The sequence below is a fragment of the Balaenoptera borealis genome (assembly GCF_965194805.1).
Source record: "Balaenoptera borealis genome assembly, chromosome: 12".
NCBI classification, from domain to species: Eukaryota; Metazoa; Chordata; class Mammalia; order Artiodactyla; family Balaenopteridae; genus Balaenoptera; species Balaenoptera borealis.
In genome coordinates, this window is record NC_138869.1 from 41,016,086 (window position 1) to 41,026,891 (window position 10,806).

Sequence of the window (10,806 nt, forward strand, 5' to 3'; positions counted from 1 at the left end):
AGAGAAAGTCCGCATACAGCAACGAAGACCCAACACAGCCAATAAATAAATAAATAAATAAATAAAAATAGAAACAATAAACTGGTTTCTAAAATAAATAAATAAATAAAATAAAATAGATAACCAACAAGGACCTACTGTACAGCACAGGGAACTCTGCTCAATGTTATGTGGCAGCCTGGATGGGAGGGGAGTCTAGGGGAGAATGGATACATGTATATGTATGGTTGAGTCCCTTTGCTGTGCACCTGAAACTATCACAACATTGTCAGTCAGCTATGCTCCAATATAAAATTTAAAAATAAAAAAAAAAAAGAAAATGATATATATAAAGAAAATGTGTGCACACACACACACATATATATACATTGGAATATTATTCAGTCATGAAAAAGAGTGAAATCCTTCCACTTGCAACAACATGGATGGACCTGGAGGACATTACACCACATGAAATAAGCAAGACATAGAAGGACAAATACTGCATGATCCCACCTTTATGAGGAATCTAAACCAGTCGAACTCACAGAGAGTAGAATAATGATTACCAGGGCTGGGAGGAGAGAGAAATGGAGAAGTGTCTGAGTAAATTCTGGAGGTCTACTGTAAACATAGAGCCTATGTTAATTAAACAATACTGTATTGTATACTTAAAATTTGCTAATAAGGTATATCTTATGTTAAGAGCCCTTACCACAAAAGAAAAAATTATTTAACTTAATAAATAAATAAAGGGATGGAAGGAATCTTTTGGATCTGATGAATACCTTCATGGTCTTGATTCTGGTGATCTTATGGGAGTATACTTATCTCCAAACTCATCAAGTTGTATATGTTAAATATGTACAGCTTTTTGTATGTCAATCATGTCTCAATATAGTGGTTTTTTAAAGAATTATAAGAGAATACTAGGAACGACTGTACCCTAATGAAATGGATAACATAGATGAAATGGACAAATTCCTAGAAACACACAAATTATGAAACTTGACCCAAGAAGAAACAGGAAATCTGAACAGACCTATAACAAAGAGACTGAATCACTAATCAAAAACTTCCCAACCAAAAAAGTTTAGGATCAGGTGGCATTGCTATTGAATTCTAAATGAATATTTAAAGAAGAATTAATATCAATCCTTTTCAAACTCTTCCAGAAAATAGGAGAGAACACTTCTTAGTCATTCTATGAGGCCACCGTCATAGCAAAGCCAGAGAGGGACATTACAGGAAAAGAAAACTGCGTATCAATATCCCTTATGAATGTAGATGCAAAAATCCTCAACAAAATATTAATAAAGAAGATCCTACAGCATGTTAAAAGGATTGTACACCATGACCAAGTGGGGTTTTCCCCCAGGATTTAAGGTTCGACATACAAAACCATCCAAAGTAATACAACACATCAATAGAACAAAGGGGGGAAATTCACATGATCCTCTCAATTGATGCAGTGAAAGTTTTTGACAAAATCCAACATCCTTTCAGGATAAAAACACTCAGAAAACAAACACACAAACAAAATATGAAAGATCCTCAACATGACAAAGAGCATTTATGAAAAAAACCCCAGCTAACATCAAACTCAAAGGTGAAAGACTGAGGGTTTCCTCCCCACCAAGATTAGGAACAGACAAGAATGCCCACTTCACTGTTTTTCAACACTGTATTGAAATTCTAACCAGCAATTAGGTAAGAAAAAAGAAATTAAATGCATCCAAATTGGAAAGGAAAGAGTAAAGTTATCTTTGTTCACAGATGACATGATCCTACATATAGAACATCCCAAATAGGGAATTCCCTGGTGGTCCAATGGTTAGAACTCCACGCTTCCACTGAAGGGGGCATGGGTTCAATCCCTGGTCAGGGAACTAAGATCTGGCATGTCATGTGGCGTGGCCAAAAAAAGGAACATCCCAAATAATTCTTTTAACTATTAGAGCTAATAAATGAATTCAGCAAAGTTGTAGATACCAAATCCATGCACAAAAACCAGCTGTGTTATTGTACATCAGCAATGAACAATCTGAAAAGGAAATTAAGAAAACAATTCCACAATTCACAATACTATCAAAAACAATAATACATCTAGGAATAAATTTACTCAAGGAGGTGAAAGACTTGTACGTGGAAACTACAAAACATTGCTGAAAGAAATTATAGAAGACCCAAACAAATGGGAAAACATCTTGTGTTCATGGATTTGAGGACTTAATCATTTTTGTTAAGATGGCGATACAGTTGGCCCTCCCTATCCACAGTTTCGACATCCATGGATACAGAGGATATATCCATGGATACACTACATATCCACTATACTTTGCCATCTTATATAAGGGACCTGAGCATCTGTGGATTTTGGTATACAAGGGAGGTCCTGGAACCAATCACCCGCAGATACCAAGGGACAATTGTACTCCACAAAGTGATCTACACTTCCAATGCAATTCCTATCAAAATTCCAATAATCTTATTTACAGAAATGAAAAAGCAGATCTTCAAATTATTATGGAATTGCAATGAATCTTGAATAGCCAAAACAATCTTTAAAAAAATAAGAACAAATTTGGAAGGCTCACATTTTCTGGTTTCAAAATTTACTACAAAACTACAGTAATAAAAACAGTGTGGTACTACCATGCACAAAAATAAACTCAAAATGGCTTAAAGACTTAAACATAAGACATGACACCATAAAACTCCTAGAAGAGAGCATAGGCAAAACATTCTCTGACGTAAATCGTACCAACGTTTTCTTAGGTCAGTCTCCCAAGGCAATAGAAATAAAAACAAAAATAAACAAATGGGACCTAACCAAACTTACAAGCTTTTGCACAGCAAAGGAAACCATAAAAAAAAAACCGAAAAGACAATCTATGGAATGGGAGAAAATACTTGCAAATGATGTGACAGACAAGGGCTTAATCTCCAAAATATACAAACAGCTCATACAACTCAACAACAACAAAAATAAACAACCCAATCAAAAAATGGGCAGAAGACCTTAATAGACATTTCTCCAAAGAAGACATACAGATGACCAGTAGGCACATGAAAAGATGCTCAACATCACTAATTATTAGAGAGATGCAAATCAAAACTACAATGAGGTACCACCTCACACCGGTCAGAATGGCCATCATTAAAAAGTTTACAGGACTTCCCTGGTGATGCAGTGGTTAAGAATCCACCTGCCAATGCAGGGGACACAGGTTCGAGCCCTGGTCCCGGAAGATCCCACATGCCACAGAGAAATTAAGCCCATGCACCACAACTACTGAGCCCACGTGCTACAACCACTGAGCCCACATGATGTAACTACTGAAGCCCATACGCCTAGAGCCTGTGCTCTGCAACAAGAGAAGCCACCACAGTGAGAAGCCCGTGCACTGCAACAAACAGTAGCCCCTGCTTGCTGCATCTAGAGAAAGCCCGTGCACAGCAACGAAGACCCAACGCAGCCAAAAATAAATAAATAAAGATCCTGCATGCTGCAACTAAGACCCGGTGCAGCCAAAATAAATAAATAAATAATAAAATAAATGTAAAAAAAAAAAAACTTTCGGGAGGGAGGGAGGCAAAAAAACAAACAAAGAAACAAAAAAGTAAATCAAAACTTGAGGCTCAGGGGCTTCCCTGGTGGCGCAGTGGTTGAGAATCTGCCTGCTAATGCAGGGGACACGGGTTCGAGCCCTGGTCTGGGAGGATCCCACATGCCGCAGAGCAACTGGGCCCGTAAGCCACAGCTACTGAGCCTGCGCGTCTGGAGCCTGTGCTCCGCAACGGGAGAGGCCGCGATGGTGAGAGGCCCGCACACCGCGATGAAGAGCGGCCCCCGCTTGCCGCAACTAGAGAAAGCCCTGGCACAGAAACGAAGACCCAACATAGCAATCAATCAATCAATCAATAAATAAATAAATCTTTAAAAAACAAAACAAAACAAAACTTTAAGCTCAGGAATGAAAAAGCTGACATAAAAGGACTGGTGGTGTCTTGTGCATGCATTAGATATGGAATGAATATTAAATAACTAAGTAAATTAATGTTACAGAACAGAATTTAAACATGATTAAATTGATGAAATTGGACAGTGTAAAACTATTAATCAATGCTCTAATTACCATTTTAATGCAGTGTAAAAATACTAATTAATGAGAAACGTTCTCAATTTCTCAACAAGGAATTAATCAATCAATATGGTCTAAAATGAAAATATGGTTAATTAAAAAAAGCATAATGCTGCAAGACCACCAGTGTGAGTTTTACGTTTTGTGAATCAAACTTACGAGACCCAAGAGGCTGTCCCAGCACCAAAGTTATTTTGCTTGGAGAAAGGATCCAGAACAGGGAGCCCAGTGTCCCAGGGCCTGTGAGACCCAGACGCAGTCTGTCAAGCCGCCATCCCTGAGGAATGGGAACCGACATGAGTGCAGACCACATCACCACAGAGAAGCTGCAGCGCCTGGGCTCCCTCCCCTGAAATACCTCGCTAGCCCCCTAGCACCTGTGGGTGTCTGCCTCGCACCCATCCGTGCATTGGCAGTGCATCAATGACGCGTTAGTCAGCAACCCCCAGACCAGGTGCAGTGTGCTTCAGGAAGAGGTAGCATCAGCTCACCCTCCTCTTGTTCATGTTGTAAGAAGGTAGACCACAGGTCAAACTCTCCTCCCATTCCCTGAGACTAAAGGAATGTTTACCTCTAAATGTCACTGTCTCTTTTTTTAAATGTACAGGGATCTTTCAGGGGGAAAAAATATCTTTAGTGGTGAAGAAATGTATGTGAAGTTCTAAGTTTCTTCAGTTTCACTTCATATTCATTTTCTTCAATTAGAATCAAGTAAAATTAAATCTTAACTAAAAACAATAAACATATGGCATGATCCCATTTTTATGAGAGTATTTCTATCTCCCATTCTTTCTGTAAAAACGCATAGAAATATGTCTAGGATGCTATACCAGAAATGTCAATGATGGTTATATTTGAATGATGAAACTTGAGGTTATTTATTTCTTTTTGGCTGCATTGTCTCTTCGTTGCTGCGCGCGGGCTTTCTCTAGTTGTGGTGAGCGAGGCCTACTCTTCATTGTGGTGCGCGGTCTTCTCACTGCAGTGGCTTCTCTTGTTGCAGAGCACAGGCTCTAGGCATGGGGGCTTCAGTAGTTGTGGCACGCGGGATCAGCAGTTGTGGCGCATGGCACGGGCTTAGTTGCTCCGGGGCATGTGGGATCTTCCAGGACCAGGGATAGAACCGGTGTCCCCTGCATTGGCAGGCAGATTCTTAACCACTGCGCCACCAGGGAAGTCCAAGAGGTAATTTATTTTCTTTTTGTACTTTTCTGCTTAAACTGTTCATGGGGAGCATGTACTGTTTTCACAGGAAGAATAAAGCGATTTTTCTTAAAAACAAACAAACCCTGATATCTTGGCAAGAGTCCTCAGGTATAAAACTTCTCTGTTTTACTCTCTTCCTCTTCCCCCCTCCCCCACCCCAAGTCTCCTCCATTTCCCTCCTCCCTCCCTTTTCACTTCCCTTTAACCCCCCACCTCTCTCCTTCCCTTGCTTTCCCCAGTTCTAGCCCCTCTTCCCCAGACTGCGAAAACTGCATCTTTCGTGCTGATGCCCCGCTGGCCCACAGGGGTGGCAATGGTAGGCTCCTTCCCTTTTTCTGCAGGAGGCTGGGGTGGGCACATTTTTTCAGACCCTCAGCGACCCCCCAACCTCTCAGGACCCCCCACACCAGGAGAGGAGGTGAGAGCAGCCACAGTGGGTCGGGAGGAACGGAGAGAGAGCGCTCTGGCTGAATAGAGCTCTGGGGCAAGGCTCTCCACACGATTCTGCCCTGTGGACGAGCTTGAATCTTCTTCCCGTCTCTGTGTCATCCCCTCAGCTCCATTTTTTGCCCCCAATACCTTTGCTTAATACATCCCAACTTCTTGGGTTGCGATATTCTCTCAAGGGTCTGCCTCTGCAGAGGGCTCACTATCCCCTGCGCAGCGCCAGGAGGATCAGTGAGCAGAGTGGCCGGAATCACCTGCGCCCAAGCCCAGGGACCCCCTGTTGAGAGGGAGCACCAGGACCACCCAGACAGGCTGAGGGCTACCTGCAGTTTACCACAAGAAATCTCCCTCCAGAGGACGACTGGGTCGTGGACCGGACTAGAGAGACGATAGGTCTGCCCACCCACCTCAAGGAAACTTCCACGCAAAGTTTTAGGCGCACAGTTAAAAGGATAACACCGCCCCCACCTCCACCCCCGGCTTCCCTTACAGATTTACTGGTGCATCTATGCCTCACTATCCTTGTCTCCTCTCTTCGTCCCTACCTCACTCTTACTTTCGCGCCTTACTGCGCTGGAAATGGGGGAAAAGAACTCTGCCAGACATTTTCCAACCTCGCCGCTCCCGCTTGGAACTTCTCATTGCGCAGGGCACGTCAGGAAAAGTTTCCAGCCCTTCTCAGAGGCAGCTACAGACCGCAACTACAGGAGCTTTGCCCTCAGGGGTTTGCCTTATCCACCACTTAATTAACAGTCATCACCTACAGCCGTGTGGAAATATAAAATGTAGCCTTACTTAAACAAATTGTAAGAGACTTCGTGCTGTGGTCTTGCCGCGGTCCCTTCGCGAGTTCCCTCGTGCCACAAGCGGTCTGCGTGTTGGGAGGGGGGGGCGTCCCGCGCCCCTCAGTCAGGGCCCACGGTGGTGGGACCGCGCCCAGGCCGCCATCATTAGTTGCGCACCACCTCACTGAGCTGCCTCTTGGCGGGGGTCCGCCCCCGCCCCCGCCTCCGCCTCCGCCTCGCCTTAAAGGCAAGGGAGCTCGGGCGGGGCTGCGTTGCCCTTGGGGCCACGCCCCCGGCGTACGTGCCCCAGAGGTAACCTGCGTCTGCTGGTGCCATTGGCTCACCAGGGTTGCGGGATTGGGAGGCTCCGGGACTCTCCGTCTGCTTAAGTGCAGACAGGGTGCCTCCGCCTGGCGCCGCGGTATCCCCTCCCTGCCCGGCCCGCCGCCTGCCGCCCGCCGCCTGCCGGTGCGAGCCCGCGGCGGGGAGGGGAGGGCAGCCTGGCGATGGGGGCGCCGCCCACAATAAGGAAGGGAAAAGAGAAGCTTTTTCACAAACCACCTCCCTTAATAGCCAATGCCTGTTTTCAGAAACTTATCACGCTTTTTGAGAAAGGGTGGTTCCCCGACCAAATACGTCCTAGAACTATGAGGATGTCCGTTCCAGGGGAGCAAACCCGGGAACACAGGAATTAATCATTGGTCATAGAAGCTACAGAGAAGCCTTCAGGGAGGTTGCTCATCCAGGGTGCCATGGACGCCAGGTTAGGACACGGCCTCAGGACGCTGGGGCCAGCAGGACCACCATATGGGAGAGGAGATAACCCCTACTTTGGCTAGGGTCCAGGGGACTAGGTGAACGGGGACCTCTGGAACCAATCCTGTCTTAGGGAGCCCCCACAGGACCTCCTAACGCTAGTGCTCCTCTCTTGTTACAGGAGCACTCTCTCCCTGAAAGAACAATGGGAAACATCTCCTCCATCCCCAAGGCCTAACCCCTTGGGATCATTCTGAGTCAATGGAACAAGTTTTCTCTAGATTTCTTTTATTATTATTACAAATATTGAAGATGATATCGGTATCAGACAACATCAATTGCTTAAATGCAAACGTTTTTTTTTTTTGAAATTAACATTACTTTCTTTTTTAAAATTAATTAGTTAATTAATTAATTAGGCTGCCTCCGGTCTTAGTTGCAGCAGGCGGAATCCTTGCTGCAGCATGCATAATCTCTCCCAGCGCGCACGGGCTTCTCTCCAGCTGCAGCACTCTGGCTCCAGAGCTCGTGGGCTCTCTAGTCGGAGCACATGGGCTCAGTAGTTGCAGCACTCGGGCCTAGTTGCCCAACCAGGGATCAAACCCACATCCCCCACATTGGAAGGCGGATTCTCAACCACTGGACCACCAGGGAAGTCCCTCTATATTCTTTAAAACGAAGAAATCTCGTTTTCTTTTGTAAAACAGCCTGACACCAATATAAACTTGAGGACCATCAGGCCTGGTCAGAGATTGAAATCCTCAACTATAATACCATCCTACAGTTAGACACTTTTGCAGAAGGCAGGGAAGATGGACAGAAGTTCCTTATGTTCAGGCTTTTATGACCCTAAGAGAAAACCCGGAGCTATGCAAGTCCTATGTAAGGGAACCTTGCTGGCTGGGACCCCTTCAGGCTACACAAAAGCCCTCTCTATTGGCATTCCTGGAGGAACCCAAGCCCCCAGGCAGAAGACCCTAGCCCCGGGGCTTCCCTGGTGGCGCAGTGGTTGAGAATCTGCCTGCCAATGCAGGGGACACGGGTTCGAGCCCTGGTCTGGGAGGATCCCACATGCCGTGGAGCAACTAGGCCTGTGAGCCACAACTACTGAGCCTGCGCGTCTGGAGCCTGTGTTCCGCAACGAGAGGCCGCGATAGTGAGAGGCCCACGCACCGCGATGAAGAGTGGCCCCCGCTTGCCACAACTAGAGAAAGCCCTCGCACAGAAACGAAGACCCAACACAGCCAAAAATAAATAAATTAATTAAAAAAAAAAAAAGAAGACCCTAGCCCCAACACTCACCATCGTCAGCCCCTCCCCCGACCTAAAAACCTCTTTACCCTTCTGTACCAAAAGCACAGCCAGAGCATCTTTGCCCCCTTCAGGAAGTAGTAGGTGGGCCTCAGGAAATTACCAGAGTCCACCTTCCTTTTTCTTTGTCTGACCTCAACCAGTGCCACACTCCCTTGGGTGGATTCTGGGAGGACTCTAGCCGGTTCACCCAAGAATTCCAGGGACTGACTCTCTCCCCTGACTTTACCTGGAAGGACCTAAATATTGTTCTTTCCCACTGCTGCACCACTGAGAAAAAGACCTGTATTTGGGCACAGCATCAAACATATGCTGATGGATTACACGTTGCCCAACCTCATCAATACCCTGTGGGCATGACAACAGTGCCCCTAATGGATCCCAATTGGGACTATCAGCCAGGCCAGCTTGGTATCACTAGAGGGGGCCACATGAGCCTTTGCCTCATTGAAGGGATGCATAATTAAATCTGTTAACTATAAGGTTAAAGAGATCACCCAAGGCCAAGATGGAAATCCAGCCCTATTTCAGGCCCAATTGGCAGTTGCCCTCAGAAAGTATACGAATGTAGACCCAAACACTTTTGAGGGACACATTGTGTTTGCAACCCACTTCACTAGGCAATCAGCCCCTGACATCCGTCGGAAGCTTCAAAGCTTGCCATGGGGCCCCAAAATCCTCTCAACCTTCTTGTTGATACAGGATTTTCAGTGTCTTTAATAGAGGAAGAAAGGAAGGAACAGCATGACTTAAGAAATGGCAAGCCAGGGAATTCCCTGGTGGCACAGTGGTTAAGAATCCATCTGCCAATGCAGGGAATGAGGGTTCGAGTCCTGGTCTGGGAAGATCCCACATGCCACGGAGCAACTAAGCCCGTGTGCCACAACTACTGAGCCCACGTGCCGCAAATACTGAAGCCTGCACGCCTAGAGCCCGTGCTCCGCAACAAAGAGAAGCCATCGCAATGAGAAGCCCGCGCACCACAACGAAGAGTAGCCCCCGCTCGCCACAACCAGAGAAAGCCCACGTGCAGCAACGAAGACCCAACGCAGCCATAAATAAATAAAAGTAACAATTAAAAAAAAATCCATCTTTAAAAAAAAAAAAGAAATGGCAAGCCAGGCTTTTGGCAGTTGTCATGACAAGATCTAATCCACCTCCTGGTCACCCCAAAAGTACTCTCAGAAGACCCCTGCCAGGAAAGGGAGCCTGTTTTACCTGTGGGAGCTCCAAACACTGGAGCAAGGAATGGCCAGGAAACAGGTCCCAACCTCTACCCAGACGCCATGCCCAATCTGTAAGAAGATGGGCCACTGGAGAAGGGAATGCCCCCAGCTCTGAAGGGAGTGAGGAAATTGCCCCATGCCAGTCATGGCAGTGATTGATTGATGGGATCTGGGACCTCCCAAGGCTTCCTAGAAGACAGTCATCACATGGGAGGAACCGCGGGTGACCACTGATGTGGCAGGTAAGCTTGTCCAGTTTCTAGTGAACACGGGAGCCGCGTATTCTGTCCTGACTTCTCACACTGGGCCCCTTGCCCTTGAAACCTGCTCTATTGTTGGGGTAGAAGGAATGCCTAAGCTAAAACATTTCACCACCCCTCTCACTTGCACCCAGGGAAAGACCCGTATAACTCACAAGTTTCTTTTCATGCCTAAATACCCCAGTCCATTTACTGGGAAGGGATTTTCTCTCAGCCTTGGGGGCAACTCTTACTCTCCCTGAAAACCAAAAGCAAGGCCTACTTTTGGCTGGATTATGCATTATGGACAGTCCAGCCCCAAATATTCCCCCCAAATTAAAAACAAACAAAAAAAACCTATAGATCCACAGGTCTCGAATCAGGGAATCCCAGGGAAAACAAAGTTTGTCACTCCTTTAAAAAATCACCTTAAAGGAGGCTAATGGCTTCCCTTCCAGGTGTCAATACTCTCCCTTTCCAGTAAACTCCCTGCATCTCTGCTCTTTTGCTTCTCATGAAGTCATGTCTCCTTTAACCACACCCATCCTAATGGTCCTCCTTTTTTTTTTTTAAAAAACATCCCCTCACATCTTTCTAGCAACTTCCAACCATGAGGTCTGACAGACCCAGCGTCACTTTTTTTAAAAAATATTTATTTATTTGGTTGCACCGGGTCTTAGTTGTGGCAGGTGGGCTCCTTAGTTGTGGCATG

The 10,806-nt window shown here is 45.8% G+C and overlaps 1 protein-coding gene across 3 annotated transcripts in view; it reads right to left on the reverse strand.

Annotated features, from left to right (window-relative positions):
* The window catches only part of LOC309608376 (IQ domain-containing protein F2-like), a 119,637-nt gene extending 112,702 nt beyond the window's left edge, over nucleotides 1–6,935 (reverse strand). For 2 of the 3 annotated variants that reach the window (XR_014232828.1, XM_082348256.1), the window contains exon 1: nucleotides 6,573–6,935. The gene's annotated coding sequence lies outside the window, so the exon portion shown is untranslated. The remainder of the gene's footprint in view (nucleotides 1–6,572) is intronic. The other variant, XR_014232827.1, reaches the window with a different exon arrangement.
* Between the last annotated feature and the right edge of the window lie 3,871 nt (nucleotides 6,936–10,806).